Source organism: Protopterus annectens, chromosome 5.part0, assembly GCF_019279795.1.
Source record: "Protopterus annectens isolate FY-2018-M chromosome 5.part0, PAN1.0, whole genome shotgun sequence".
NCBI classification, from domain to species: domain Eukaryota; kingdom Metazoa; phylum Chordata; order Ceratodontiformes; family Protopteridae; genus Protopterus; species Protopterus annectens.
Genome location: NC_056735.1, coordinates 1,299,554,660 through 1,299,581,967, shown reverse-complemented (window position 1 = coordinate 1,299,581,967; position 27,308 = coordinate 1,299,554,660).

Genomic DNA, 27,308 nt, shown 5'->3' with positions numbered 1-27,308 from the left:
AATAAGTTAACCCTTGTTGGTTTTCTGAATAGATCAGTGGAGATTCTGTTATTGCTGGTGTCCTTGGAAATATGCATATCTAAGAAAGTGGTTGAAGTATAGTTATGGAAAGAGGTAAACCTCAGGAAGGGGGTTGTTTGATTGAGGTAAGTGATAAAATCTCCAAGCTGCAAGATGTCACCTTCCCACACAATAAAGATAATCAATAAAATCTAAATAGCACGTGTGCTGCATGAAGTCTGTGTTGTTTAACACAAAGTCCTCCTCCCACTTGCCCAGCGCTATGTTAGCAATGCTGAGTGCCATGGCAGCCCCCATTGCTATACCAATTTTTTGTTTGTAGTGTTTGCTATGAAAGTAAAGAAATTGAAGTCCAGTACAAGATTAATGAGCTTGCTTAACTTTTGCAATTGTGCCTGTGTACCTTGATTATGTTTCTTAAAAGACTCCATAGCTGCTGTTATACAGTAATTGTGAGGGAGCACTGTGTACAAGGATTCCACATTAATAGTTAATAAAATACTCTTCCACTGTTATGTATTTTTTTTTATTTTCCTCAAAAAAAATCATTTGAATCTCTTAAGCATCTACTTCTCAGAAATAAAAGCCAATACCAAACATCTCTGGCTAAGTTTGCAGATGGCTGCAAGTTTGGAACCGAGATTAAATCCTCAAAAGACTCTGCCATTCTACAGAAAGACTTGCCCAGACAAATAGCCAATGCCAGACTTTTGGTCCAGAGCTTAATGCCAAAATAATGCATTCTCATCTTCTTTTGAAAAGTGAATCTCCCAGGGAACTACCACATTGACAACATTCCTCTAGAAGTTTACCCAGTAGTTTGGAATTTGGGATCCCCTCTGTGGACAGTGAACTAACTTTTGACCAGCATGTGTCCTCTATAAGGAAAGCTCTTCTATATCATACAGGTCAAAAACATGGGGATTGCTTCTTGATCCAGGGATAATGATGTCCTCCTATTATGCAGCCCTCATTAGACCAGTCATTGAGTAACTTGCCCCTTTTTGGCATTTATTTATCCAGGCACATAAAACTTCTGCAACACCCACATAGATACCCTACAAAAAGGATAGAAAGTCTAAACAATATACACTGAATGGACTGTCTCAAAGCCCTCTTTCTGTGTTTGGTTTCTTACAGCCTGCTAAGAGGCGACCTGTGTCTATTGTACATGGAATTCTCTGAATAGAAAATTTATCTTGCCCCCCCCCCCTGTACTAGTAACAGACAGGAACATCTCCTAAATGCTTTATCATAACACATGGGTCCCCTCCACATATCTATGTTTTGATCTAGTACAGTAATATTTAAATGTAGATCTTGGAAAGGGTTAGATGACAACTCCAACAGAATAGGTTATTTTTAAAACACCAAATGGGATAATCAGGTATGCTTAAAATTGCCTGCAAGGGCAGTTAGTCTAGTACTAATCTGTGAATCCGTGAACTTCATGCTAGTGCAATGAATGTAAGCTGGGATGTTACTGTTGTTTGTACTGCAACAGAAAACTTCAGTGGCTCTGCTGGGCAGAGGCACAGGGAACTAATCTATGGGGGCGGCGAAAGCCAACACATTCTGGCTAGGCTTATAAATGCTTTCAGGCAGATAGCCTAGTACCTACCTATGTACAACATTCTTTTCTGCTAAAGGTTTCAGCAAGTAATCAAGGTAAATGGCTGTGGCTTCAGTAAGGGAAACTCCACTTGCTACCACCAGTCTATAAGGTGGGTCTCCTCTGTTCGTGTGTGGCTTTGGTATTCCAAAAAAGTAAAGTAGATGTGGGCATGGGCTCCATAAATAATTATAAAGATTTTCAGTAATAAGTTTTTATTCCTATAATGTGGCGAGATTAGTGTTCCATAAATCATATGCTCTTTTTATGTCATCCACAGTAAATAACTCAAAATCTGTTATCCTCCAGCATGTTCTCTATCTTTTGGCTGTAGGTAGTGGTATCAGACACAAGTATACCTCCTCCCTTGTCTGCCTTCATTACACACCTGGATTTATCATTGACTAGCTCAATCACTGCTTTTCTTTCTCCCTGTGTTAAATTATAATGTTTTTTCTTAGGAAGTTTTTAAGGAGTTTCTTGATATACATCTCATTTCACTTGAATGGAACCCATTATAGAACTGCAAAGGACTGAAGCACCTTCAATCAACCTCCCCAGCAGGAGAATGTTAAGGAATTCCATAGGTTCATAGGTAGGTATTAGGCTATCAGCCCAAGGGCCTAAGTAAACCTAGCCAACAAGGTTCCCTGGCTTACGCCACCCATGAAAGTTAATTTCCTGTGCCCCTGTCGAGCAGAGTCACAGAAGTGATCTCCAGGGTGTATTTCCTATTTCCCATCAACTCACCAAGATTTTTCTTGAAGAGTGCTAATGAAGAACTTTGCTTGACATAGATGGGTAGTTTGTTCCAGAGTGTAGGAAGGCTCTGGGACAGGAATCTATCCCTCCAGCATGTCCTGTTTATTGTGGTGACAATGTTTAGGTCCCTAGAGCATGTAGCTCAGAGGGATTGGGATTTCTTAAGGTATAGCATGTCCAACAGCTCTGGGTTTAACATAGCTTTATATGTTAGGCAGAGATCTCCTCAGAGTAGGCAACATGCTACAGAGTAAAGCTGGAGTTTTTTTGAGACAGTCAGTGAAGGGCATCTGCTTGAGGCCAGTAATCCTCTTTGTGAGGTACTTCTGTGGCCTTTCCAGCTGCTGCAGATGTCTTGTGAGGTACATTCCAAAAGGGGCATTGTACTCTATAATGGGCCTAATGAGTGCAGAGTAGAGGGGAACAATGACCTTTTTTTCCTGGATGAGAACCCTTTTGTGACGAGGTGTGCCACATAGAAGGATTTCCTGACTATTGTGGCGATGTGATTATCAAAGGAGAGACTCCTTTCCACCTGGGTCCCAAGGTCTCATCACACAGGCATTAAGTAGACTGCCATTTATGCTGTAGTTCATGGGTACAGAGTTTTTACCAAAGGGGATGACCATGCATTTTTTGGCATTGAGCTTGAGGCCATGCCTCTGATACCTGGCATCTGTCTCAGTGATGCCCTTCTGTAGGATGTCCACATCATTTGGGGACTCAACTATGGCTCCAAGTTTGCAGTCATCTGTGAACTTCATTAGCCAGAGGCCTTCTGTGTTAGCCTGTACTTCAGAGAAGTAGATACCAAACAGGAGAGGTCCCAGGACTGAACCCTGTGATATTCCACTCATCACTGGTTTGAAGTCAGATTTGAAGTCTGCAACGTGTGGGTTCTGTCAGTCAGTGAGCCAGTTGGCAACCCATCTTGTGACGTAAGGATTTATACCTACTTTAGTGAGTTCAGCTATAATTCCAGAATGCGGGATAGTGTCAAAAGCCTTGACGAGGTCAAGACAGGCTGTGTGAACTACCTTACCCTCGTCTGCAGCTTTGGTGAGGCAAGTCATTGATCAGGTTCAGAAGGTATGAGCTGCCTTTCACAAACCCAAACTGGGTGAGGTCTAAAGTTTGGAGGTTACCAATGTTCTTGTTTATGAGTTCCAGGATGATATGCTCCATGGCCCTGCAGACCAGGTTCATCAGGCTAATAGGGCAATAGTTCCCAGGATCAGTGGTGGCTCCTCTTTGTGGAGTGGGATAACTGTTGCTGTGAGCCATTCAGTGGGCACAAAGCCTGACGTAAGACTGAACACGGTGCTTCGGTGGGGAGCCAGTTCGTTTTGAAGTTAGTGTAAAACGCAGCCTGGGATGTTGTCCGGTCCCATGGATGCTGTGTTTTTGGTTTTAGAAAGTGCAGCTTTTACCTGCATAGATGTGATTACAGGGACTCTGTATTCTTCCTGTATAGATATGGGCCCTTTAGGGGGTGAGAGGGGGGTGAGTTGTCACTGAACCTATCTACCAGTATGCTGGCAAGATAAGCTGGTTCTGTAATTTTCATGCCATTGTGCTGCAACTCAGAGCAGAACTGGGTGTTGCCATTGAGAGTCTTGACATAGCTATAGAATGCTTTGTGGTTGCCCTTAGAATCAGTGGTGATTTTGTTTTCATAGCTAACTTTGGAGGATCTTATAAGGGATCTCAGCTTCTTACTGAGGCTGACCAGGCAGCTCCTCCACTCATGGGATTTTACTCTCTTTTGCAACAGTTTCTTCCTTCTGTTGTAGAGTTTGTTTATGGCAGGGGACCACCAAATTGGCTTCCTGTTTTGGAGAATAGCATGATCCATGCACTTGTGTAAGTGCTTACAGAGTGCATTTGTGTAGGATTCAGCAGTTGTCCCATCTGCATGGGTGTCATGAAGTTCGCCACTTCTGTCTTAAGAAGCATGAAGTAGGCTTTGGAGAAATTTTTTGCCACGGTTTCCTTAATGGTGGATGGGGGCAGTATGAGGATATCTAGGGTGATTAACTTATGGTCGGATCTGACCAACGAGGAGTTTATTTCAAGTGTGGAACACCAGTCACTCATGTTGGTAATGACTAGGCCTAGGATATTGTTGCCCCTGGTAGGAGTGTGAATAAGTTGATCCAAGGCACTGGAATTTATTAATTCTAGAAAGCGTTGAGCAAAGGAGTTGGTACGTGAGTTTTCCCAGTTAATGGTGGGGTAGATGAAATCGCCCATTATTAGGGAGTTTGGTTGAACCCTAATATTTTCCAGTATATCAAGAAAAGGAGGAGTGGGAATACTGGGGCATGGTGGGGGATCTGCAGCAAGCTACAATTCGGATTGCAGTTTTGCCAGAGTTAGTTGCACTTGGATAACCTCAGATACATTATGCTGCGCAACTAGCCTGGAGTTGTGGATATTCTTAATGAATATGGACAACTCCACCATTGGTGTTCTGGTCCAGGTTAGATGGCCAAAAAGTGTGGTATGAGTTATAGCCTGATAATGCAGGGGTGCTCTCTAGAGCCTTGAACCAGGTCTCAGTCACAGCACAGATATCGATGTTCTCCATTTTAAGGAGTGCCTCGAGTGAATGCATTTTGAAATTTAGACTTCTAACATCGAGTACCATTACCCTCAGTTTTTGCTTGCCTGTTCCTGTTACAGTGGTGAATTTGTCATTTGAACCTTGCCTAAAAAAAGGCACTAAAGGGGCGGCAAGAGCCTTAGCCAGTATCCGGAATCCCAAGGGCGACAGGTGCAGGCCATCTCCAGCAAAGCAACAAATGCAAAAATAGCTGCATCCTGACATACACTTTAGACTATCACAGTATCAAAAGTGTTATTGAAGAAAACTGGGCCATTGTCACAGGAAATCCTTTTCTGATTAACATCTTAGGTGAAGGCCATCCTTTGTTTACAGGAAGGCCAGGAATATTAGAAGTTTTGTTGAATTTAAACCTAGACCATATGAGAGAAACACAAAGATGTGAAGCTAATTGTACATTTTGTATATTTATACAGCAAGGTGATAGTTTTTATTGCCCCTATTTAAGACCAGTGCAGGGGGTGACACTACAAAAGTAATTTACAGGGCACAGTGCAATGACTGTGATGCATTATATGTGGGCAGGACTGTAAATACACAAGTATAAGCTTTCATGTCATCTGTCAGAAATCCGCTCTGGATGTAAAAATAATGCACTAGCCAAACACCTTTCTCTTCATAAAAGACACACAGGTTTTAAGTTCAGATCCTGGATCGCATAGACATGGGTGGTCTTGAAGGAGACAGCCCGAATATTCTGGAGAAACATGAACTCGTATGGCAATTAAAGCTGAACTCTTTCAGAAGTCTGGACTAAACTACTACTGTTCAATTAAAAGTGTACTAGAACTTAGAAAATTGCCACATTGTTTACATGACTAATTGTATTTTATTCTACCAGTTGGTTTTAAATACCAAGTGATTATTTTGTTTCCATTATCATGCATTTTTTTGATTCTCTTTTTTTTCCACTTTATTCAAAATTATGTGTAATAACAATACTAATTATACAATATTTTTATATATAGTGTTTAGGGTTCTTGTACACAGACCTGAAGTCTAAAAGGATGAAAGCGATCTTTAACAATAGGTTATGAAAACAGAATATGATTTTTTACATGCAATGTGTATATGTATATATTTATATAAATTTTTGGATTGCCAAATGGACTAAGGTTGATGTATTTCTAGCCATGTAGTATATTGTCCTGGATAAAATCACAGACTTAATAATCTGGTTAAATAAGAGGTACCACATTGTTATAACATTTTATTTAAAGTACATAAGGGTTATATTATTATGACAGCTACTAAGTAGAGCAGGACCAGCTGGAATGTCACACTGATGGGGGAAGGGATGTGAATTTAACATGTGTACCAATAACACTTGTTTTACAGCACAATAAACCACTCCCTTGCCTGATAAAAAGTATATATATTTAGAAAGCTTGTAAGGAAAGTATTATTCTATTTTTGTTTTACTTGGATCGCTTGTCTGTGTACTTACCCATATCAATCTTGATTAACAGAACCATAGCTGAAGCTACCATTCCCTCTATTTGGAAAATTTCCTATATCATCCCTCTTCACAAAGGCGGGACCTCTACAGACACATCCAACTACAGACCCATTGCTATACTGTCTCCACTAGCCAAAATTATGGAACGGTGTGTTCATAAACAGCTCATAAACTACCTCACCCTAAATAGTCTATTGTCCCACACCCAGCATGGTTTTCGCCCCCATCATAGCACAACCACTGCCCTTCTCTCTTTCGTGGACTCACTCAACAGCAACCGTAACAACAAATTAATATCCTCCGCTCTCTTTCTTGACTTGTCAAAAGCCTTCGATATGGTCAATCACCAACTCCTGCTCCACACCTTGAAAACACTACGTCTTAGTTACCTCGCTATCAGCTGGTTCAATGCTTACCTCACTGGTAGAAAACAAGCCGTCCAATGGCAAAACAAGCTATCCGATCTACTCCCAAATAACATCGGTGTTCCCCAAGGCTCTATACTTGGTCCCCTTCTCTTCTCTGTCTTTATAAATGATCTTCACTCAGTCATCCCTAGAACCTCTTGTATTCAATATGCAGATGACTCCACCCTGATCTGCTCAGACATCTCCCTCACCAAACTCCAAGTTTCAACCCAGCAGTGCTTACTATAGTTGAAAAATGGTTCTCAGATTTAAAACTCTTACTAAATCCTACTAAAACCAAGTTACTGCTATTTTTCCTCTGCATCCATCGGCCAAGGTAAAGAACCTCCAAACGCCAACAACCCTACTTTCCACGTGATCTCTACCAATGGAACCATCATAGAGCCTGTCTCCCACACCAAACTACTTGGTGTGACCATCGACCATAAGCTCAAATTTGACATACACATCAGCTTAACCATTAACTCTGTCAATAAGAAACTAGGCTCCATGTACAGAATAAATAACTTCCTAACCCCACACACCAAACTAACTATAGCTCGCACCCATCTCCTTTCAACCCTCCTTTATGCCTCCCCAATATTTTCATTCCTCAACAAGACTGAGCTAAATAAACTTTCTACAGCTTATAACCATATAGCCAGATTCATAACAGGGACCGCTTATCGAACCCACCACTGCCTAAATCTAAAGGCACTTGAATGGTTAGAACTGCCCAATATTCTCAAAATCAACCAACTCACTGAGGCATTTAAGATAATTAACCAACCAGACAACACCCCTCACTTAATAAAATACTTACCCCTACTCCAACCTAACCTGCCTCAGATCTTCTAAAACTGTCCGGTACAAACCGTCAAATCTAATAACTCTGGAGGTGATGCTCTCTACACCAACTCCATTGGTAGGCTTTGGAACTCCCTCCCAACCAGCCTAAGAATTATTACCTCACTCAACCAATTCAAAAAACACCTCAAAGAATTCCTCAAGTCATACTGGCTGTGCCCCTGTACCAAACCTGACTAACAAAAAGTCCAGGCCTGTACCACCCCAGAATTCCACCACTTCCCTCTAGGACGACAATTGCAATTGAAGCATGTGAGATTATTTACTTAAGTTCTGTGCCTGTTTTATGTAGTGTGTAAAGCCAATTGTTGTATTTTTATTCTCTATTTCAACTACATGTATAGCCAATTGTTTTATTTTTATCTCTATTTCAAATATATGTAAAGCCTATAGTAATTTTTATTGTCTTAGCATCTATTATGTTATCTGTACCTTCTTCTTGGAGCTTTTCTCCCCGGGCCTCTACTGAAAATGGACATGTATCCAGCTAGACTAGCCCGGTAAACAAATGTAAAATAAATAAATAAATAATAATAAAATAAATTTGACTGGAAACAGACTGCCTGCCTTGCTTGGATTACTTTTGAATCTGTACAATATTTCAAATTATATATTTTTATTATTTTTTTTACTTACGACTGAGTTTACGTTCGCTACTTCTACTATTACTGTCTAATCTGATTAATGTACAGTGATTAACTAGAGATATATGGACTGAAAATCTTCCACACAGAGAGGGGTCTTGCACTGTTTCATTATGGGCATTACCAGACAATATGTAGGAAACATTTAGGATAATGAGATTCACAGTTTTTAACCAACGAATGATGGAAAGAAACCCTTTCTTGTTCATATTTAATATCCACTGTGCTACCAGCAGGATGCATATAATTCTATAGGTGCAGTCTACTGCCTTACTGGCAGACTTCCACCCTGAAGAATGCTTGGTGTTTTACCTTACCTAGCAGTCCTTAGCAAATGGGGTAGGATTCAAAATAGTCTTCCATCATACTACTACAAGCCTTACCTCTCAACCCCTCAGTACAAGAAATCTGGACAAGACCTAAAATAACAGGGGGACAAAGGCCCAAAAATAAGTACATATTTTAAACATTGCTCTTATAAACAAAGTTAGAATAACAGGATTTGTATTAGATTGCACATTCTGAAGGATATGAAGTCTGAAACAAAATATTATTTAGCGACATCAATCCTCAGTGATGTGCCAGAAAACCACACATTTTAGAAGTAACAGTCCAAAAATATGAGGCAAACAATCTGGACAAGTTGAGAGATGCTGCAAGCTTTCAGATTAAAGGAAAAGTGCAATGCTTTTGGAGTAATTAAATGGGCACTGTGACAGAGTTTTTATGTAATATGCATGGGAATCTTTTCCTATGCGGATTTATAAATAATCAACTAATGCTGTGTATATTGGCTTTGCTTATATTAGCATTATACATACACACATTTATATATATATATATATATATATATATATATATATATATATATATGTATATAAAATTACATACAGATATATGTATGCACATCTAAGTGTGCATGCATAAGTGTGTGTATAACAGTATAATGCACACACACACATATATATTATACACCTGAGTGCACACACATTACATATATATATATATATATATATATATATATATATATATACTCTATACATATACACACACACATATACGTACTTGTGCATGTGTGTATGTATATGGGTCTACTATGGAAGACCGAAACATCAGAAGACTGACTGTTAAAATCCTGAGACGAGAAAGCCAACCACAGAAAACCGATATCCCGGAACATCAACTTCCAACTCCAGGTAAGTAACCACTTTGTCCAATAAAAACAAAATTAAACCTGAAGCAATCTAAACCCACCAATGTGGGGGGGGGGGGCTTCACCCCCCTTAACTAAACATACCAGCTCCAAGGTCGCACTACTGTGGGGGTAAGGGGCACAATTTATCATGGTGGCCAAGTGGTTACTTACCTGAAGTTGGTGTTCCAGGATGTTGGTTTTCTGCGGTTGTCAGCTTTCTCATCTCGGGATTTTAACAGTTGGTCTTCTGGTATTTCGGTCTTCCAAAGTAGATCCATGTTTCTATATCTATATACATATACACACACATTATATATGTATACACACACACACGTTTTTTTTTTTCAGCTGCTCGTTAGGGGTCGCCACAGCGAATCATCTGTTTCCATTTCTTCCTGTCCTCTGCATCTTGCTCTGTCACACCAACCACCAGCATGTCCTCTCTCACAACATTATCTTAAACCTTCCTCTTACCTGATACAGCTCCATCCTTAGCATCCTTCTCCCAATATAGCTAGCATCCCTCCTCGGCACATGTACATACTAATGCAATCTCACCTCTCTGGCTTTGTCTCCAAACTGTTCAACCTGAGCTGACCCTCTAATATACTCATTTCTAATCCTGCCCATCCTTGTAACACCCAATGCAAATTAACATCTTTAACTCTGCCACCTCCAGCTCTGACTCCTGTCTTTTTGTCAGTGCCACAGTCTCCAACCTATATGACATAGCTGGTCTCACTACCATCTTGTAGACCTTCACTTTCACTCTTTCTGGCACAAGTCTGCCACAAATCACTCCTGACATTCTTATCCACCCACACCACCCTGCCTGCATTCTCTTAACCTCTCTTCCACACTCACCATTACTCTGAACTGCTGATCCCAATTATTTAAACTCATCCACCTTTGCCAACTTTACTCCCTGCATCCTCACCATTCCGCTGTCCTCCCCCTCACTCGCACACATATATTCTGTCTTGGTACTGCTGACCTTCATTCCTCTCCTCTCTAGAGCATATCTCCACCTTTCCTTGGTCTCTTCAACCTGTTCTACTCTCACTACAAATCATAATGTCATCCACAAACATCATAGTCCACGGGGATGACTGTCTGATCTCACCTGTTAACCTGTCCATCACTACTGCAAATAAGAAAGGGCTCAGAGCTGATCCTTGATGTAATCCCACCTCCACCTTGAATGCATCTGTCACTCCTACCACAGACCTCTCCACTGTCACACTGCTCTCGTACATATCCTGTCCCACTCTTACATACTTCTCTGCCACTCCCGAATTCCTGTCATACGTTTTCTCTATATCCACAAAGACACAATGCAACTCCTTCTGACCTTCTCTATACTTATCCAACACCACCCTTGGAGCAAACATTGCATCTGTAGTGCTCTTTCCCAGCGTAAAACTGTACTGCTGCTTAATAATCATCACCTCCCTTCTTAACCTAGCTTCCACTACTTTCCCACAACTTCAGGTTGTGGCTGATCAGTTTTCTCTCTCTGTAGTTACTGCACCTTTGTACATCACCCTTATTCTTAAAGATCAGTGCCAAAACACTTCACTCCTCAGTTTGTATATATGTATATGTTGGGGTGTGTGCGTATATGTATATGCATATGTTGGGGTGTGGTGTGTGTGTGTGCGTGTATATATGTATATACATCTATAATGTATACTGGACAAAAAACCTGAATTTATAGGGATTCCTTTATCTACACAGCCAGATAGATGCACTACAACTTGTGGGTGGGGTTGGCTTGTAGGTACTGTTATAGACAACTGTGGACACTAAACAGCTTTCTAAGTTAAGAATGTGATATACTTATGGACAGCACATATGTGGAAAATATACATCAGTGTTCATACAAGTTGCCCACAACTACTGCAATGAAAGTACTGCCATCTGTATAGAGATGTTTGCAAAGGAAGTCTCACAAATGTAAGCAGTATCACAATATGCAGGTAGCATTTTTAATGTAAGTCTCCATTTTCTGTAAACACTTGGCAGGAGCACTGAAGTCGTATATAGTGAACACAGATCTAAAAAGTGATACAACACAATTGATGTAGCAAAAATAAATGGATAAATCTTGGTATCAGGCAAGTACCATATTTACCTCTGTACAGTTAATCACACATATGTGTGGGCATTTCAGAATACTACAGACTTGTATGACAAATCAGCTGACAATATTCTGCTCTTCTGCACTGTACAGCATGAATGGACACCATTAACATATAATGTTTCAAAATGTCAAGGACTGATAGCGCACAATGCAAATGGCCTACAACCCTTGCTGAATTATGTGCCAAAATCAATAAGTCTAGAAAAAGAAGCCAGCACACTTAGCAATGATGTTATGCCACTACACCATGAACCAGGTAGCCTGGTTTGAATCAGCAGCTCGGCTATCAAAGAGCTGGAGAAGGAAAGAATGTTGAGGTTATGCCTGATAATAGCTCTAAGGAGAGGAGGCACGAGGATGATATTAAATACTATATATAAATTCACAACATATTATGCATATGTATCAAAGTCTTTTCCTCTGTCTCAACTAAAACTGGCTTTAAACTAACAGCATTATTCAGACCACGAGGCATATCTGCCTGAAGCCTGATAATCCATTACAGCTCCTTTAGCTCTAAACAGTTATTTACATCACCCTTCCTTTTACTAATTTCGACTGTGGCCAATACCCTAAATTTAAAATCATGTTTTTCACCTTTATCTATAGCGTGTTTACTCAATGCATTTGTTAATACTTTTCTCCTAACTTCTGATTTATGCTCAACTATTCTTTCTCTCAACCTCCTAGTGGTTTTACCCACATAAAATGATGTACAGAGTGTACAAGTAGCCAAATAGACCACCTTTCCTCATTACAAGTTGTCATTGTCCATAACTTAAAAACCTCTCCACTCGTGGGGTGTTTAAATTTTCAAAATTAAAGCCAGCAACATAGGTGAACTGTGTTATATAAAGTAGTTTATTAAAAAAAACTACTAAGACCTCATATTATATGTATATATATTTATAATTTGTTTAAATTTTCACCTTCATATAGATTATTGCAACAAGAACAGTTATAGCATTTCCTTGTCCCTATTAACCTATCAACTTCCTTAGTTTTCACTTCAAAGTCTTTATAACACAATTTTTGCTTTAAAGCTTCAGAGCTTCTATAAGCAAACCTAGGCCTATCCCCCACAATGGACTTTATCTCTGGCATGGCTAACAAAATTGGCCAATTCCTTTCTATTATATTGTTTACACAACGTGTATTCAGATTATAAGTTGTCAAATATCTCACTAATTTAACTTCTTCATTATCTTCATACATCATACCACCTAACAAAACTGGTCTATATTTAATCTGCCTCCCTCTAGTTACTTCCTCAACTGCTTTATTTATTAACTGCTTTGAGTAACCGCTCCTCTCAAACTCCTAAGACATAAGTTCTACTTGTTCATTAAATATAGTTTCAACAGCATTTAATTTACTCAATCTAATGAACTGCGCCTTTAATATTCCTCTAAAAATATGGGGGGCATGCATACTATCCTTACCTACATATCTCAGAGCATCCACTTCCTTTCTAAAAACCTTAGACTCTAGTTTATTATTGTTCTTAAACAGAGTTACATCTAAAAAATGTATACTACAACAAGATGCTTCCATTTTAAAGTTTAGGAAATCAGTTGACTCATTCAAATATTGCACATACCCTTCCAACTCCATAAGGGAACCTCTCCACAACAAAAAACAATAGTCTACAAATCTCTTATAAAATAATACTTTTTCATTAAGCTGATTATTCTTATCTAATATCACCCTTTTCTCCCACTCATACAGAACTAGATTAGCATAGGTGTTAGCTACACCAGAGAGCTGAAGATATGGTTCACCACCAAAAATAAAAACATTATGTGCCAAAACCTCCTCCAAAAGGGTACATATAATTTCAATTTCTCTTCCATGCATCCTTACCTCACTATTCAAAAAATCACGTATGGCATTAACGCCATAAACATTAGGTATAACAGTGAATAATGAGGAAATGTCCATGGTAACCAAAACATACTCATCCAAGACACAATCTAACTGCCACATATACAAGCTGCTTAAAAAATCATTAGTGTCCTTCAAAATAGTGGAACAAATTCCCAAATACTTCCTTAACACATTTTGAAGATATTTGGAAATGGGTTCTGTTATCCAACCACCACCTGAAACAATAGGTCTCAGGGGTGGATTTGTGATATCCTTGGGTATCTTCGGAATGCCGTAGATCAGAGGTATTCTTGGACAGGGGACACTCAAAAATAATTAAACAATTCTAAACTCAAATCATTGGTTACTTGCAACTCATAGATAGCCATATTCACTTCAGCAATTATGTTTTGTGTGTCAAAAAATGAAACTTTTCTAAAAGTATTATCAACATTCAACAACTCTTTAAACTTCATGAAGTAAGTATCCTTCTCCATAACTACAACTGCACCCCCTTTATCAGCTTGCTTTATTACTATGGTGTTACATGCCTGCAACTCTTTCAGAGCTAGATACTCAGAATACATTATATTATAAACCTTTTTATTAGCAGCATTTCCCCTGTAGTATGCACATAACTCACGTTCAACAATATCAGAAAAAGCTACTAGAATAGGGCATAAAACAGGCATATACACACTTAATTTTCTACACAATGGCACAGACTCGTCATTTTTAAAAATGAGTTTAAGACTAACAAGTCGTAAAAAAAGTTTTAAATCTATTACTGCTTGGACTATGTTATCCCTCATATTAGGGATAAATTTAAGGCCCTTACTCAAAAGTGATAGCTGAGATTCCGTTAACTCAGCGTTAGAGAGATTTACAGTACCTTTATTAAATTTAACTATTGTCTGCTGAACTTGTTGTTCACCAACGGACTGCTGCTCTTTCTTTTTCCGGGTGTGCTCTGTTTCTGCTGTTGTTGCAAATAAATATCCTTTTGCTGCACTTGTAGAACAACCCTCTCCGGTTGTTTTAACGAAAATGGAGAAAAAGACATTATTTCCCTTTGCAGTACCTTCTTATTCACATCCGCATTGTTCAACGCCATGTTGCTCTTTACTTTGGAACGTACAGCATCATCCTTTCTAACGCCAGTCACATTATCAGCAGAACGCGACTCCTGGATTACATTTTCACTAGCATTTAAAGGTACAGAAGCTGTATTAGTTGAACAAACCATTGCTGGAGGGAATTTCTTATGGTGAATATCACAATGAGCATCAAGTCCTGCTCCTTTCCCTTGTCACTCAAACGTATCAAGCTGGTCTAACGGACTTGGGTTCCTGTTATTCACAGGGTGCAATATTTTCTTACGGGCTAATGCAGCACTCTCTTCTCTTGGCCATGAGAAGATACGATTTAACTTAAAATCATTTGTCTCTTTGTAACTTAATCTTTTTCCTCTGTTGCAATTTTATATCTAGGGCATGAATTCGAGACAAGAAATTCTGATACAGTTCCGACAAATCTTTAAAACAAGGCATACTAGTAATCTTATTCTCCAGCAGCTCAATTTCTTCTACTAGTTTACTTTCTATAGGCTCAAAAAATGTGTTCATTAATTTCATATAGTCAGCACTTAATTTGAGATTTAGCTGCTGCCACTGCATTAACAATTCATTATAGGTATTGCCATAAGAGGGCATCTTTAATATTCTCAGTCCTCTTGGTACAATACCTAACTCTAAGTTTGCCTGAAAACTCAGTCTCTGCCATTGAAGCTGTTTGTAATTTCTTCTCTAGAAATAATAATTGCTCCTTAAACTTTTACCTCATTGTCCACTGTTAACTGTTCAGGAGCGGTTTCAAACATTATTTTTAGCAATGGATTCTCCTGCAGTCTCAATAAGTTCTTAAGCGAGCTATTTGATACTCCTCCTTCAGTCTCCATATTGTAGATACCACAATCAATACAATCACCAAGACTGAAACTCTCCAAAAACGACGCCACAGGCTGAAGCTCTCCTTAACGAAAAGGTGCGAACAGTATACACCAAATAACTGGATCTAAAGCAACAATGGTGCTACTGCCAAAAGTATAAGCAATACACAACAATATCACACCAAAAAAATTTATTACATAAAGCTTTCGGGTCTACACCCTTCATCAGTATAAAGTAACTGTAGTATTACAACATTTAAATAGGAGAAACCTTACAGTCACATGCTTCAGCCCATCCCTCAACCCAACCAACCAATTAACTCTTAAAGGAATAACTAATCTTAGCACATTTCATAAAGCACAGTCGAAATTAGTAAAAGGAAGGGTGATATAAATAACCATTTAGAGCTAAAGGAGCTGGAATGGATTATCAGGCCTCAGGCAGATATGCCTCCTGGTCTGAATAATGCTGTTAGTAAGAGACAGAGGGAAAGACTTTAATACATATGCATAATATGTTGTGAATTTATATTTAGTATTTAATAAATCTTTCACTTCCCCCTTTTACTGCTACCCAAGCCACTATATTTTTATGAATTTTTGATGGTTATTATATTCTTTGGTTATTAATGTTGACTATATCGTTTATTTATTAATATACATTTTTATACATAAGTATGTATTATATTTTTATGTTTTTATTTATTTTAACATGACAAAGTTTTATGAGAATGCTTCATGAAAATGTTTTATGAAATGTGCTAAGATTAGTATTCCTTTAAGAGTTAATTGTTTGGTTGGGTTGAGGGATGGGCTGAAGCATGTGAATGTAAGGTTTCTCCTATTTAAATGTTGTAATACTGCAGTTACTTTATACTGATGAAGGGTGTAGACCCGAAAGCTTTATGTAATAAACTTTTTTGGTGTGATATTGTTGTGTATTGCTTATACTTTTGGCAGTAGCACCATTGTTGCTTTGGATCCTAACCAACAACCCCACCATTGGGAGACTGCCTGTGTGAGGGTACAGACACCTTAAGTGACCACAACATAATATACTTTATACATAGTAGAACAAGCATATGCAAAACCACTAACTATATATCCACTAGAAACACAAAAAAATTCTCTCCTGAGGTCCTCAACACTTTACTCTAACTGTGACTGGACCCCCTAAAAACCCTCCCACTTGGCCAGGCTGTAGTATATTTCAACAAAACATTTCTACAACACCTAAACACAGTCACTCCATTGCGCAAAATCAAGGTTAGAACCTCTACAAATCCCTGGCTCAGTAAAGAAACCAAACAAATCATCAAGTCCAGAGACACTGCCTGGCTTTACTATAAAAAAAAAACAAAGAAACACAAAGCCTAAGTACCAAGAACTGCTGAACCGTGCAAAAAATGCATTAGGCTGGACAAAAAAATCTTACTACACAACATTACAAACTAAATACCAACACAACCTACAAAAATTCTGGAAAAATGTAAACCAGCTACTAAAATCTACCCAAAAGGCTACCCCCAAACCAACCACCCCTGACACAAAAGTTCCCATCAAAACACAATTCAACTCCCACTTTGTGAACTCAGTTCTATCCTTAGTATCACAGGACAGTTCCTTCCTCACTATCCCTCCCAACACAAATAACACTAATACAAGCTTTACTCTCAAAACGGTTTCCACCACTTCAAATCAAAAGCATGCTCTCCAAATTAAAAACCTCATCAACAGCAGCCAACCTACTCCCCAGCTATTTCTTGAAACTCACAGCAGATGCTATTGCTATCCCAGTCTCCACTCTCATAAAACAGATCAATTGTTGAAAACTATGTGCCCAAACTCTGGAAAATATCCTATGTTACACCCATACATAAAGGTGGGATCACAACTGAACTTAATAACTACAGACCCATTGCTTTACTCTCCCCCCCCTGGCCAAAATCCTAGAAAAATGCATCCATAACCAGATGCTATATCCTAGACAGCAACATCCTGTCACCTACTCAGCATGGTTTCAGACCTGCCCATAGTACCACTAGAGCCCTCCTCTGCTTCACAGACACAGTAAACTATCTAAAAAAAATGAAGGCCTACAAGTGTCAACTCTTTTTCTGGATATGTCCAAAGCATTTGACAGTCTCACACCAAATCCTGCTAAACAAACTAAACCAATATCATCTATCAAATTCCACTCTTACCTGGTTCCAAAGCTACTTAACTGACAGGTACCAAACTGTGAAATGGGAAATTCTCTCTCTCTCTCCTCAGCTGCCCACAACTACAGGAGTCCCACAGTGTTCTATCTTAGGACCACTACTATTCAGTCTTCACAAATTACCTCCATACCTCCACACAGCATGCATCTATAATTCAGTATGCAGATGACATTACCTTAATCTGTGCTGCACAAAACATTCCCACCCTCCTGCAAACAACTCAACTAGCATTCTCTGATGTTGAAAACTACCTTACCAAAGCCCAACTTATCCACAATCCAAAGAAAACTCATTATTATTATAACCAGTTCTAACAAAAACACTAACAGTCAATTCACTATTTACTCCACAAATGCTACTCCAGTTGCTCCAGTGGCACAGGCTAAGCTATTGGGAATAACCATAGACTCCCACCTAAAATTTGATAGTCATCACAACTTAACTATTAAAAACGTACATGCCAAACTGGGGTCAATCTACCGTATCAAACCATGTCTTACCAACAACACAAGATCAGCTATTGCTCGCTCCCAACTTCTATCCACCCTATTCTATGCATCTCCCATTCTGACTAATCTCAACAAAACTGAACTAAGCAAAATGGAAGCCTGCTAGAACAGAATTGCCCACTTTGCTGCAAATTGCTCATATATCACTGTACTGCTTTGAGACAGCTCCACTGGCTTGAACTGCCCAACCTCCTAACCTACAATCGGCTCCGCCTCTGTCATTCTATTTCCTCCCCAATAAGCGTCCTGCCCTCAAAAACCTAGTACAACATCACTCAGCCAAAACGCCTCTTAGATCATCAAGCAAACTACTACTAGAAGTCACCAACAGCTACAATAGCTTTGGAGATGTACTATATAGTAGTTCAGTGACTAAAAAATGGAACTCTGTCCCTGCTAGCATTCAAAACACATCATCCAAAGCCTCCTTTAAAGACCTCATCAGGCAACATCTCAAGCAAAGTTGACAGTGCCATGATTGCTCCCCAGGCTAGTGAAAGCGGATAACATATACATACTAAATCTAGAGCACTTGATAATAGTTTTCAATCTTACTCACAAACAATGGCTAATCTACAATGTATGTACTGTACCTGTGTACTATGTATGTATTCTACCTATGTTCCAAATTTCAGCTGTACACCACAAATCTATTAATTACCTTTCATTTTAAAATTAATATGTTTGTTTTCTCCACTGTAACTGTTTATGTGCCGCATACCATGTAAAAACATGTCTCTTGCAATTTGTGTGTATACTGATCATGTCTAAATAACTAAATGTCTGTAATTTTTCTTTGGGGAGCTTTTCTTCCCAGGCCTCTGCTGAAACAGGGCCTTTTCGGCTCAGACACCCCCGGTTAACAAATGTAAAATAAATAAAACTACAACAGATTTACAGAAAAGAAAAACCCATGCAGATTAATGATGCAGGACAAACTATCAGTGTAAGAGATAAACAGAGTTACATAAAAGTGTACTTTTCAGGTATACCTAGTGCCGTTGCAGTACAGTATGTTACAGTCATACCTGGAAACATGTACAGATAAATTCTGTTAAATATGTGGTAGTTTGAATAGTATGCCCATATATGCACACAATACTGAACAGCGTGATGCAATGTGTAACGGTTGATATTGATTCACACGTTAATAATGTATTTAGTGTATACTCAAGTTAACTGTAGTCACATGGTCACACATCACTTCTAAGCAGTTCTTGTTGCCATTCTAACTGATCTCTCACTTTTCTATAAAAGGGATTTTCAAGCTGCTAAAATGTTGTTCTATGTGTAAGAATCTTAACAGTTATGATTAGCATATTACCCAATCACCTATAAGTACTTGTTGTACAGTTATAGGAAATGTCATATAATGACAAACACAGGCACTGGTGTGGCACAAGGGTTGATGTTTACCTTAGAGACACAAGGCGCAGGGCAGGATTCTGAGATGGAAAAACTGGATAGGCTTAAAATAGCCCACAAGGGCAGTTAGCCTGGTATTAACTCATTCATGCCAATGGAGCTCAGGAAGTTTTCACTGCAACTTCCAATGGGCGGAGCCTAAGCCTTTTGACAGAATCGAATTATGTCCTCACATTTCAAACAAATGTTCATATCTCTGGAACCATAGGGATTATGAAAGTATAAATGGCAAACTCTTCATCACAACCTATTTTATAGGGGTACTATTCTTTAGATTCTAGATCTTAAATAAAATTTTATAAGTCACAATAAACACAGTAACTATTACAGTTGTAATATTTTGAAAACAACTTACAATATCTCAGCAACCACTCAAACTACACACATACTGTCAAGCAGAATTGTATTCACCTAACTGAGAGCTTTAATACAAGGCCAAGGAGTTCTGTTACTTGGTTGCAGAAATATTTAGAAAGATGTGAAAATTATATCAATATAAATTAATATAAAAAAAAGTTAATATATATTTACCTACACTAGACAGAGGTCAAATATTAATGATGAGTTTGCTATTAAGATGAAATCTTTTAAAACCTTGTACATAGCATGGTTTTGGAATTATTGATGAAAATATTAATAAGCAATATTTGATACCTAGAGGTGTCAGTAGGCACTAACTGCAGATGCACCTGGAGGTGTCACCCGGATGTAATGAGTTAACCTATGCACCCTATACTCACTGTAGTCACTTATACAAGTAAAATTAAATATGTTCAAGAGACAGAACATTATAGTTACACAAACAGTTTTGAAGCGGTGTGTAATGAATATTATACATATGTAAACTAATACGTCCTATTAACTCTTTCTTTAGTGCAGAGTATTACTGTTGGTGGGTAGCAATCTATAATTAGTGGTATGATATAGTATATGCTTGTGTACTCCCATGTGCATTGTAATCTGTATGGCATTAATATGTTGCTGATGTACTGACAATGTAGAAGTCTGATGTGTGAAGTTGCCACTAGTACAAGTATTGGAGGTATGCAAACCACTTATGCTCATCTGACTCTCTTGGTTGATGTAATGTGGTTTATGGGAAGCAATACTGTAATAAAATGGGCTGGTGGTATATACCCAATAATAAGGTAAATACATAAAAGTCTGACTCTAACAGGGATACTCAAAGATTATCTGTTCTCTTTTAGTAGCTTGTCACTCCATTAATTTGTGTATTACTCAGGAGCCTTTGTTACATAGCTATAACAATGTTCTTATCAGTTATCTAAGTTAGCAGAATGCATTTCCAACTTGGGGATATACACCTTCCACAAACTGTATGGTTATACAGTGCAGTCACCACATTTATACTGCACACTGAAAATATTGTTGTGATACTTGGCATAATACATTTTACTGGAGTATATCACTACTGGTTAGTGAGCTCCACTCATTCCCTCTGGTACAGCTCTTTTGAGTGTGTGCCTTTAACTCCTAGTGGGCGTGGCTTAAGCCTTTAAAAAATGAAGTTATCACCTTACAGTTCTAAAACATACTCATTGAGAGAGGTCAAATATCAATACAGTTGTGTTTGCCATCACATATGCTTCAAGACAAATGGTAACTTGTAAGTAACATGGTTTTGGAATTATTAATGCAAATATGAACAATCAATATTTGACGCCTAGAGGAGCAGTAGGAGTTAACTGCAGTAGATGTCTGGAGGAGCACTCGGCTGTAATGAGAGCAGAACAGGACAGCAGTCATTTTATTCATCAGCCAGCTATACAGCTTGTCATGACAAGTGTACTTATACACACATGACTAACAATCACCATACATGCACATTTGCAAACGATCAAAAGATGTGATTTTCAGATAAACAGTTATATTTATTTTGACTGGATACAATATTCATTTCAATTGTAGTAGCAACATTGCATGCTTGTACAGTGTGTGCATAATGTACTATTCTATAATATAGTAGCATCAAAGTACACTCTGAACAGAGATTAGGACACAATTATGTTAACAGATTATGTGCAGTACATGTAGCTTATAGACTCATGGATAATATACAAACTATAGGTAAACACATCTCATTGCACTTCTGTATCCAGATAAAAAGTCCAAGTGGATGTATCAACTGCAACACTTTTACTTTTAACTGCCCACCAAAATAACTTGAGTTAAAAAGGGACCCAAAGAAAACGAGAATTCTATCTTACAATAGTTAATACAGCAGTGACACTACAGTAATTTGACATTAATAAAAAGACATTAAAAAGCAAGCTCTCTTAAACATGGACCTCACATCTTGCATGCAGATTTCTACCTACAGCATATTATAATGCTATAATATTCATTGCATATGTAGTTGCTATACTGTCTAGTAAGTATAAAGCAAGTTTTATATTCCACTGCCATCAGTAAATTTTGTACCACATGTGTACTATGACATAATCAGAGACTTTGCTAAAAGTACATAACTACTCATGAGTACTTGGGTAATATGTTGGCCAGAGCATTGAATCCTACTTTCCCAGTTCCTTACTCATATTAAAATATACTTAACACGAAAAAGACTACTGTGAAAGCATCATATGAAGAGTAATACAGCTCTGCTGGTACTATTCAGGATGGTATGCGAGTGCATTGTTACACGTTCACAAATCATCATATTGTTTAAATCACTTCTGACTTGGGGTTACACATTGCTTTACATAGTATACCATATGCATGTGTCATACTGGTCAAATTAATAACACTTAACAGATAGCTGTATGGGCACTAGACATGGTCATACTGCATGGAAATCTAACTGGTATTGTAGACATGTTTGCAAAACAGGGTTTCTGAAATTCCATTAATTCCTTACTCTCATGGTAAGACTTGCATTGTATGCATGCTCTTCAACAAGCAATTGAATGGAGGTTGCATGGGTTGGGCTGACATTTGTGGATGTGTCTCTTCCTTCAGCTGTCCTCTGCCTAATAGCATAGTTATTCAGCATCATTCAGGTCATTAAGCCCTCTGTGGTGGGGACACCAGCTGGGTGCAGGAGGAGACTGAGCCTGGAAGCCATCACTGAAACACATACAAGATTGCTTGAAACAGTGCTGGGAGGCCATACTCCTGCATGCTGCAACCTATCAGGTGTCTTTTTTAGCTATTAGGCTTAGGCCCGTCTCTCTTTCTGCGTTTCTTCACCACCCTACTAAAGTAACAATATCCACCATGGCCTGCCATTCACCTTTGGCCATCTGCTATTCATGGTTCTGGTCCTGATCAAGGTCCAGGACCACATAAAACACCTCCCTTACTATGGCACACTGTCATCTCTCCCCCGAGATAGAGGTGAATGAGCAAAGCCTCAATTTCTTCTCTCCACTAGCTACTACAGGTCCCTGTGCTTCATAAATGAGAGAGTCTGGGTCACTGTCATAGTTTCATCCCTATAGGCATAGTAATTGAAATGTTCTGCATGACATGCAGACTTAGATGCATACTAGAGTCAATGAGTGCCTGGGAATATTGTCACTATCTATCATCAGTCACTAGTATTACACATTTTGCAGTGAATAAGATTGTGAGACATTGCGTGCTAACATGGCCCATTAGTGAAATATGGTTACTGGAGAGCAAAATATGGTGGTCAATAAATCATACAAGTCTGTGAAGTGAAGACTCTCATACGTATATGTATATGATTACTTTCCCTACATAAAAGGAAATTATCTATTAATATCACATTTGGTGGGCTGTATCACTTTTTAAAGTCAGTGTTTTATGTGTACATTACTATAGTGCTTCTGCCACGTACTGTTCTTGAGGAACATTTTTACATTAAAAATATATCCTGTACATTGTAATATTGTATATATATTTATGCGTGTGGTGCTTCATTTGGAAACGGTCTAATGCTGATGGCAATACTTCCACTATAATGCTTTTTGTGGGCAACCTTTTTTGGGAACTGGCAAATTTTTCCACATGTTTTGCCCATAAAGATCCTCATTTGTCTACTGTGTGACCTTCAGCAAATCCCTTAACAAGACATTGCTCCCAGGTCAACCCTGAAAAGTGACTGTCTCCAGTGTGCTTAACTGTTAACAAATGGGCATTATTATGTTCTCAGCACCGAAAACTATATGGCACCCACTAAAGTCCATGATGGTATGACATACACCAGTTCCATATCCAAGCAGTTATATATCTATATGGCTGTGTAGAAAAGTGAATCACTATGCTATATATAGTGTGTGTGTGTGTGTGTGTGTGATCTACATGGGTACATATAACCATAATGAAAGTCAAACACACACTGCATCACTGCATTGGATAAAAAATCTGTCATCACCGACAGAATTCATGTGCATTTCACACAAGCAGTATTTGCTACATTGCCCCTTTAATCACTCCAAAAACTCTGGAGTACAATAATGTAGGATTTTTTTGTAATTCTCACTTGTGCATGTAAAGATACAACCATAATGAAAGCAAAGCAACATACACTCCATTAGTTCATTGGATAAAATCTGTCTAGTCAATATTATTATTCCTTTGTACATCATACATGAATTGTTACATTACCCCTTTAACTGCTCTGAAAACTTTGGAATAGTAAGGTGCAAGACTTCTCAGAATTCCTCCCACGGCTTATGCCTCCTTATTAGGCAGGCATTTTTTAACCTCTTAGCACAAGAAATGTGGACAAAGCCAAAAATAATGAGGGTTAAAGGTCCAAAATCATGGACAAAATTTTAAATACTGCTCCTATAAACTTAGAAATTTAAAAGAACAACAGCTTTTGCATTACCATACATTATTTATATGAAGTCGGAAACTTAACTGTCATGATTTAGTGACTGTACTTATCAATGATTTGCCAGAATACCACACATTTTATGAAGGGAAAAACAAACTGAGGCAAAAATCTGGACATTGAGAAATTCTGACTGACTGGGATATGCCAGAAGCATAGTTACAGCAGGAGGAAAGGGGCAATGGCTCCAAGCGCAAAGTGTTGGGTGGGTGCAATCGGCCATCCATCATCCCCAAGCATCCCTTAGTGCAATATCAGTTTTTAAGAGACGGTATTGTATCTGTGGTCATACCTGAGCACTGCAGTGCTCAGTGCCTGGTCCAAACTGTAGCAATTGTTTGCTACATTTGTAGCAAGTGGTTTGCTACAGTTTAATACAAGAATTTATTTTAACTATAACACGAGTGCCATAGCACTCCATGCAGGCAAGGTACAAACTATAGAAATTGTTTGCTACATTTGCAGCAAATAGTTTGATACTGTTTACATGAAGACAGTTTTTTTAAACTGATGCATGACCACTGTACTGCTATGTGCAGGCAGGGTATAAACTGTAGCAACAGTTTGCTACATTTATAGCAATCAATTTGCTACAGTTTAAAAGAAGATTGGTAGCAGGGCATAGAAATGGGACCTGAATGGCTGGGGCAGGAGGGAGTGTGTGCCATGCATTGCTAGTAGACAAAACAGTAGTTATTCTTTTGCTCTTCAGTGGAAGAACTGGGGATGGGGCATGAATGTAACTGTAATAACTTGACTACAATAATAATTTTTTTGCTCTTCAGTGGAAGAGCTAGCTGGGGGGGGGGTGTGGAGTGGAGGTTAACTGTAATAACCTGATCACTACAGTGTAGTGATAGGGTTATCACAGGAAAGGTTCACAGGGAAGGTTTTTTTTTTGTTTTAGTTCTTCACTTTAAGAGCGAAGAGGGCGAGGTGCTGGCTTGTGATATCAGCCTAGGGTGCTTATTGAGCCAGCTACACTCCTGGGACAAGCCTAGTTTATAATTTGTAGGCTGCCAGAATGCTAAAGTGTAAGAATAATAATGAACAAGCCAGTTACTGGGATTAGGATTTTAAGGACTGTTGCAACCCTTGAAATGCAGCTGGCATGATATCCCACAGTGCATGTCACTAATAACATTCAGCTTAGATCTACCTGTGCTGTACAGGCAAGGAGCATTTGTCACTAAGCATAAAAAGAAGTTATGTCCTTACCATAACGTTCCATGTGGAGTGTTCATCTCGCCTTGGTTATTACACATGGGGTTCGGAGCCGATCCTCGGCTCCGTGCCGGCCGACTGCAAGCTCTGCATCGAGAAGAAGCTCGAGGACATCTAATACCCACAATCCCCCTCTGCCTTTACCTCAGATCTAGTTTTGCAAGCAAACCAGACAACAATCACGCATACATGTCAAACTATATACATAATTACATATATACAAACATACCAAGGATATGATAGTAACACTAACACTGCAACAGCAGGAGGAGAATACTCCAGACCAGGCACCAAATAGAACGTTCTTCCTAAGGGTGGGAAGGGTGGGAGTGTAATAACCAAGGCGAGATGAACACTCCACATGGAACGTTATGGTAAGGACATAACTTCTTTATGTGAGAGTGTTCAATCTCGCCTTTGTTCTTACACATGGGTAGCGTCCCTAGCTCCATGATCCTGAGGAACTCAAGGGAGAACGTTCTTGAGCACAGTGGAACCAAAGGTTGCCCTATCCCTAGAAACCCTGTCCACTTTGTAATGAGATATAAATGTATGTGGTTTAGCCCAAGTAGCAGCCGCACAAATGATGTCTAAAGGTAAACGAGCTGCATGAGCCAAAGATGTAGAAATTGATCTGGTAGAATGTCCTCTGGGTTTTGCTGATAATGTTTGATCAGAATTTTCATAAACATAAATGATACAATCAGTTAGCCACTTAGAAAGAGTTTGTTTCAGAACTGCAAGACCCTTTCTGCTGTCAGCAAAAGCTATAAATAGCTGATCAGATTTCCTGTGATCTTTTGTTCTATCCAAATAAAATCTGAGTTGTCTATGGACGTCCAGTTTGTGCAACATATACTCTAATTTATTAGAGTGGTCTTTAAAGAAGGTGGGTAATTCAATGGGCTGATTAATATTACTAGTAGAACAAACTTTGGGAAGAAAGGATGGATTAGTGCGTAGGGATACTCTGTCAGAATGAAAAATTAAATAGGGATGTTTGACCGAAAGGGCCTGCAGCTCAGACACTGCTAGCCGATGTAATAGCCACTAGAAATAATGTTTTCCATGACAAAAATTTCAAAGTGCAACTTGAAGCTGGTTCAAAGGGTGGTAGCATCAATTTAGAGAGCAATAAATTTAAATTCCACGGTGATGTCGGGCTTCTGACTGGTGGTCTGATATGAAAGGAACCTTTTAAAAAGGCTTTACAAAGTCTGTGAGCCATAATAGGTGCACCACTTTCTTCTATATGATAGTTAGAAATGGCAGCCAACTGTACTCTTAAGGTAGCCGGAGAAGCTCCTTCCTGAAATAATTCGGTCAGAAATTCTAAGACCTTATTCAACGGAGCTGTAACAGGGTCCAACTGATGTGACTCCGCCCAGAAGACAAAACGTTTCCATTTACTGGTATAAGTCTTTGTAGTGGAAACTTTATGAGAAGCTACCAAAATATCTTGAACCGCCGATGTAAGGGGAATTGACCTGGCTAAAAAGGCAAGCTGCTAGATGGAGAGATTCCAGGGATGGGTGAGGAACTCCTGACGAGTG